Source organism: Perna viridis, chromosome 8, assembly GCF_037379345.1.
Source record: "Perna viridis isolate PV_CMFRI_1.1 ecotype Kerala chromosome 8, ASM3737934v1, whole genome shotgun sequence".
Classification (NCBI taxonomy): domain Eukaryota; kingdom Metazoa; phylum Mollusca; class Bivalvia; order Mytilida; family Mytilidae; genus Perna; species Perna viridis.
In genome coordinates, this window is record NC_142452.1 from 29450221 (window position 1) to 29457348 (window position 7128).

The 7128-nt window shown below is 35.9% G+C and overlaps 1 pseudogene; it reads left to right on the forward strand.

Annotated features, from left to right (window-relative positions):
* Window positions 1-3770: 3770 nt before the first annotated feature.
* On the forward strand, window positions 3771-4600 carry LOC148610148 (uncharacterized; annotated as a pseudogene).
* Window positions 4601-7128: the final 2528 nt, after the last annotated feature.

The window sequence follows — 7128 nt, forward strand, 5'->3', positions numbered from 1 at the left end:
GAATTTTTCAGACCCTTCTATGCTTACATTATCTTCCCCGTATCTATTTGATCCGATGGAGCCGTGTAGCGAATAGATTCATCACATTCTGAGGCGTTTGCATAAAATTGATTTGTTAAGACATGTATCGTTAATTTGATCCTCTATCCTACATCATAACACCTAGATGAGCTGTCCCGTATTACCATACATCGTATACTAAGTTACAGCCCAAGATTAATCCTACGAGGAGGAATGACTCGGCCAGCGAAAGCTATATTTTATATAGCCTAGCTGACCGAGTGGTCTAGGGCGCTGGACTTTGTGCAGGCGGTGTTGCCATAGATTTCACAGAGGTACAAGTTCGAGTCCTGCGGAGGGAGTGACCTAAAATTTGGTTTCACGATATCAGGTTTCGTGGTCATCAAGAGGTTATTTGCAGAATTAAAATCTACTAAGAATCACTGACAGTCAATGCAAAGTCTTATCTCTTATCCCAATCAAAATTATGTAATACATATAATACAACTTCAACCCTATAACTTGGTCTCTACGCTTTGAATTATTGCTTTGCGTAAAGTTGGCTCCTTTTTGGAACCTGTGTAAAAATTGAAAGGCGCCATCTACAACTTCAAATGTTAGCTGAACTGCATGTTTAGTTTAGAATATTTCATTTTTTTTAATGTTATTAGGCTAAGTCTAAGATAAAATCTCATCAATGCATTCGATTTCATGTTCGGAAGCATTATAATATTGACATATACAACCACAGAAGGTCGCTTGAAATAACGAACATTTCTTTCATTTCGTCATTAGCGAACAAAGAAGTCAAGGAACGTGTTATAAAGTCGCACAAAGACTGTTGTGTTCGCGTCTGTTTCTTATACTTTTCTTGTTTTTATATTAATTTTAATTTAAAAGTTGACTTGTATTTATAGCATTTTTTGACGAATAAACGAAGTGTTATAAAACATTTGTGACGTGTAGATGTATTTGTTTATTTTGAATATTTCATTACAGCATCGAGGTTATATATTCATTTTGTCACAAGCGGAAAGGCGCTATAAATTCGCTACCAACTGTCAATTGTTTTGATTTGTTTTGGTATTGTGTTCGGATTTGTTTCTAAATTTATACTTTCCTTATTTCAATATTGATTATAATTTACACGTTCACATGTAATAAAAATATTGGATGACGTCAATAGTTTTTGGTCATATACACAAATACATTGGGAATATATTCTGCTATGAAAGATAAAAATATTTGCGATTTTTTTCGATATTACACCTTTCAGTCATGTATTGTTGTCATGACGACTCATGTGCTGTTTACATGTATTGTGAGAACTATATATGGACTTTTTGTTCTGATGGAAACTATGTTTTATTCCATATCAGTGGCCTTGTGCAGGTCCGGGTGTTAAAAGAATAGGCCTGCAGCAGCGCTAAGCTTGTCGTAAAAGGCGACTAAATAGTGCTCAGAACCTTAGCCGGGGGCTAGGGCGCTCTGCCCATAGAGCAACTGGGATGTGTGCCCCAGATGGTGGAATGGGGTACTCCTGGTGTGTTACATGCTGGGGTTGTCAGGCTTTAATACGGAAAACCTGACCGCAAACCATAGTGGTGCACCGTGTTGGGAAAGATGCCACGTTCCTCGCCCGTTAAAGAACACTACTGTGGTATTCTCCCGGAGTAGGAACCATAGGGCTCCGCCACAGGAGGCTAAATTGCCCGACCCTACCCACCTCTCCCTATTTCCGGTGGCAATCAAAATTTGTCGACCCCATTGTCCATGTGTCCCATCCCTTTTTCATTTCATCATCATTTCATGTTCATTTTATCATCAATTTCATGTTCATCGTCTGAATATAGCTGAAATATTGCTGCTCGGACGTTAAACCCCAACGAACAAACAAACATTCCATATCAGTGAAAAATCAGTAATTTCAATTGGATAAAACCTTTTCACGTGGTTTTAATTAATATGCCGTAAAAAGTTTTATCACTCAATATCATGATGTGACAATGCCCTCGGGCACTTTCACATCGTGGTAATGCCCGGCTACGAGTTTAGTTTGTTTTGTTTGTTTGTTGGGGTTTAACGTCCGAGCAGCAATATTTCAGCTATATGCAGACGATGAACATGAAATGGTGATGAAATGAAAAAGGGATGGGACACATGGACAATGGGGTCGACAAATTTTGATTGCCACCAGAAATAGGGAGAGGTGAGTAGGGTCGGGCAATTTAGCCTCCTGTGGCGGAGCCCTATGGTTCCTACTCCGGGAGAATACCACAGTAGGGTTCTATAACGTACGAGGAACGTGGCATCTTTCCCAATACGGTGCACCACTATGGTTTGCGGTCAGGTTTTCCGTATTATAGCCTGACAACACCAGCATGTAACACGCAAGGGATACCCCATTCCACCACCTGGGGCACACATCCCAGTTGCTCTATGGGCAGAGCGCCCCAGCCCCCGGCTAGGGTTCTGAGCACTATTAAGTCGCCTTTTACGACAAGCTTAGCGCTGCTGTAGGCCTATTCTTTTAACACCCGGACCTGCACGGGGCCTAAAAAATAGGAAATGTAAAGTGCTTTTTTATTATAATACCATACCACATGTTTACAATATGTTTTTGCTTAGAAATATATATTTAATGAACAATACTCCAATTGTAATCGAGAAAGTTTATTTTATTATTTCAGAGTAATAGTAGACCGATATTTTCCAAACATTCCTAGAGAGGTGTGTTTGGATGTTAGACTTAGACAAGAGTTTGTACATATTTCACTAGGTACAATGCATATGTAGGTACTTGACTTGCATTGAATATCCCTGAGCGGGTCTACGTCAAAACCTGGAGGATATATAGTGCTTTTTGTCTCCTTACATAGAGTAATAAAGGGAACCAAGATTATAGCGGAAAGCAAACGAAAACTAATGTTTTGTCAAAAGATATGAACAATGACTTATAGAAACGAGTAAACATCACACTATAAGATGACAAACTTTTTGAAATAGTTGGTTTATTGTAGTTTATTTCAAATTATATAATAAGTAATAAGGTTTTTGCATGGTAGTTTAATAAAAGGCACCAAAGACTAGATATACAAAAATACCAGAATTTACATAGACTTGCAAGTTAAGAAGACATTTATGTTTATGGTTGATACTTTTTGTGACTTTTCGAGTTAACTGATTACAGAAGCTATCCATTCCTATTTTACTTTTGTGTTTTGTTTTTCATAAACGTTTTTTTTTAACTGTTGCAAGATGTTTGAGATAAATTTAATGATTTATATTGAAAGACTTAATGTAAGGTATTGTTAACTGTATATTTCGTGTTTGATCGACATAATACGTGCATGTATACTTAACTGGATTATTGGTTATAAATAAATAATTTGTTGATTTCGATTGATTTAATCTGTTTATTTCAATAGAGTATTCATCAATCTTATTTATATCGTTGTGTGTTTTCTAAATGCATATTTCGATATTATGATACATTGTATATGTTTTGGAATAATAGACTAATTTGTGTGATTTTCATAATTGTAAATCTGTCTTTTTTTTTAAATATTTTTTTAATTTTATACTGTATAAGAATAACTCTTCACTTCGCTGCCATCTGATGAAAGCCTGAAAACGTCATTATCACTTGGCCACAAAAGAAAAAAATGGTGTTTTTATTCTAGACATTTTTATAAATTACCAAATCGGATTTTGCAATTGACCCTATTTTTGGTCAGTTTTTAGGCTTATTTCCTTCATTATAAAATAAATTTCGTTTACCTTTTTATAGGTCATTCCGGTTGTCAAGCCACAACGACTGCGTTATTAAATATGGTTACAGAGAACTTGGTATTGGAAGCACGCTACACCGAAGGTTATATGACTTCGTGGCAGAAAGAAATGCTGGAGATAATCATTATCCAATCGCATATCATTCTACGAACAATTTGGATTGACCAATCGTTCATTCAATTTGCATTTCAATCAAAGAAAGTCATTTGCAAGTGACGTTCCCTCTGGTGATATCAAAGTTGTTCCACTTAACGATGTGAATTTCAATGACGTTATTTCTTATGACACTGAAATTCAAACCTTTTGGCACCCAGTTTATTTATCAATGGGCAAGGCACATTTGTGTTAATGGGTACGTTGCCTTAAAAAGTGTCCGATCTGTGGGAAACAGAATACTTCGATCAGCTGATGAGGGTAATAAGATGTACCATATCTATGCAGATGATTCTGTTTTAGCAAAAGCCTCTGCTGCAAACTCGTAAGTCACATTTCAGAGGGGGGGATTTGATTTATACGCATGTTTTTGAAAACGAAGCTTCTTCGAAATTTGTCGAATCAAACGATCTGACCACAGTGCTATCTATGACGAGAATTCACAGCAAATGGGACAATCTAAACGAAGAATGTAAAAAAAATAAAACAGAAACAATACCTCCGGTTTTACTCTATATTCATTTTGTTACATTCCTCATATCATTTGAAAGGCAATCGCAGCGTAAGCGTTGAGACAATATTAACTGAATTTCGATGTCGACGCGTGTGCTTGCATTATATAATATACTCTGCATTTCAATTTCAAATTCTTCCACATTTCCTGAAACAGTTCGATCATGTCTGCTGGAACAATAAAAATTAAAAAAAAACTATTTAAACTTATACATTTAAATAGGTGATATCATAGGCTGAAACTAATCATACTTACACTTTACAAAATATGAAAGGAAAGACATGAAATTGAGGGTAATGTCATGTTCATTAGTCATTTCTCTAATTGACAGGATGCAAACCAGTGTAGCCATTTTTTTTTCAATCAAACACGACAACTGGGTTAGCTGTCTCATTTTGCAATGGAATGCCAGGAAACATTTGTTTTGAAAACTTTAAGTATTTTCATTCGGTTAGTACCTGAATGGTTTAACATAAGATATTTAAAAGTATCCAAGTACTTATAGTGCAGCTGTTACGTGCAGAATATTGTAGAAATATATGGTTTGATGATGACAACATGAAGCTTTATACACTAGTAAATACACGTATATAAATTGATTTAAGCTATGGACCCACTTTCTAAAGCCCCGTGCAGGTCCGGGTGTTAAAAGAATAGGCCTGCAGCAGCGCTAAGCTCGTCGTAAAAGGCGACTAAATAGTGCTCAGAACCTTAGCCGGGGGCTAAGGCACTCCTCCCACAGAGCAACTGGGATGTGTGCCCCAGGTGGTGGAATGGGGTACCCCTGGCGTGTTACATGCTGGGGTTGTCAGGCTATAATACGGAAAACCTGACCGCAAACCATAGTGGTGCACCGTGTTGGGAAAGATGCCACGTTCCTCGCCCTATTTCCAGTGGCAATCAAAATTTGTCGACCCCATTGTCCTTGTGTCCCATCCCTTTTCTATTTCATCATTATTTCATGTTCATTTTATCATCAATTTCATGTTCATCGTCTGAATATAGCTGAAATATTGCTGCTCGGACGTAAAACCCCAACAAACCAACAAACCAAAAAAAAAAAACACTTTCTAAAAATTCAAATTATGTTCGGTCTTATTTAAGCAGGAAAAATGTTTTAATTGCCTAGCCCTGTCCTTTTACAATATTCAAATAATAACTTTTACTCGTCTCTTTCAAAATCGCAACCATACTTTCATAAAACAGTACATACATGTAACCTATCATTTACACTAGAGCATCATATATAAGACCCGTGTCTATATACTTATTTCATCAGTTCATTGCAACAATCTTAAGGTTGTTTCAAGATGGTCCTTACCGGAATACATTTTAATGGCTTATACCAGCGTCATTCACCTGGATTCCCCGGTTCAAGTAGATAGTTCCGAACAGTTACCCGTGTATTGTTGATTGACAAACAGTCTTTTCATTGTGCTGCGGTAAGACGTTAGTTTGATACTTTTACAATGCTTTTTAGGTCTTAATTTTCATCTTCAAACAATCACTGGTTTTATCACACAAGATGAAGTTTCAAATTGCTCTTTCGATTTGTTTGATGGTGCATTTCGAAACTGTTTTCGATATAATTGCGCTACTAAACATTTCAAAAGTATCTCTCGAGTAGTAGAATTCGACCAAACATCCAAGTCAATGTCTGCAGATGATTAATGGATCTTACAAAAACTATCAGTAAAAGTAAGTTTGAACAATTTTAAGTCGCAATATTTGATAACAGTAAAAAAATAGTTTAAAAAATGATAAAATAATATTTTATAAAAACGTTATAAAAATGATTCTGAAATTCGTTTTGAATGTTTTGACAGAATGTTATTGATACAAAAACATTTTAAAAACATTTTATTGAGTGGTTATTGAAAACGTTATTAGTTATTATAACATTTCTGTAGCAATGCATTTTTATGTTTTAAAAGCATTTCTGAAAAGAAATTCAGTCTTTTTAAGGAAACGTTTTAATAAAATCTTTTTTTTTGTGCTTGCTATGTGTTTCCATCCCTCCCAATGCCGTCGTCACCTATATTTGCAGTTAACTTCAGTTGAAAGGAGAAACAAAAATGTCAATTGAGGAAGAAATTCGGAATACTTTGGTAACTGTGAAACATATTTTTTTATTTTATTTTAAAATTACAAATTAAAATGGAGAGTGCAGGAAAAGGGGTGTTATGATTCGAAAAAGAACAAACATGTTAGTAATGGCAGCATCTGTTATCTAAAATAATCGCTTCCATTAATTTGATTTTTAATTGATGTTAGTAAATGTACATACCCTAATAATTTATTTTTCCCCTCCACCCCTTCCTGAGCATCTTATGCCACCTACTTTTATACCTTCCCTTCGTAGTCTATTGCCGAAACTTCTTCGGCAAGCTTGAACCCGTAAACCCTTGATTTCGGGAATATAATTGCATCCAACGTCATATTGCCCATATATCTCCAGAGTTCTCTACTGATAGCGTTGAGTCAGCATTCTGTCATCTTTCCGCAACTGAATCCGGTTCTCCTAAAATGGCAAAATAATCTTCAATAGCCATGTGTTAAATTCAAAGTGTAGCTTATTCATAAAAGCGCGTGTCTATCGGTACAGGGACCAGACAAAGTCTGATATGTCGAAATTAAGAGAGAGTATCTTAATTTTCCTACTTGTAGAT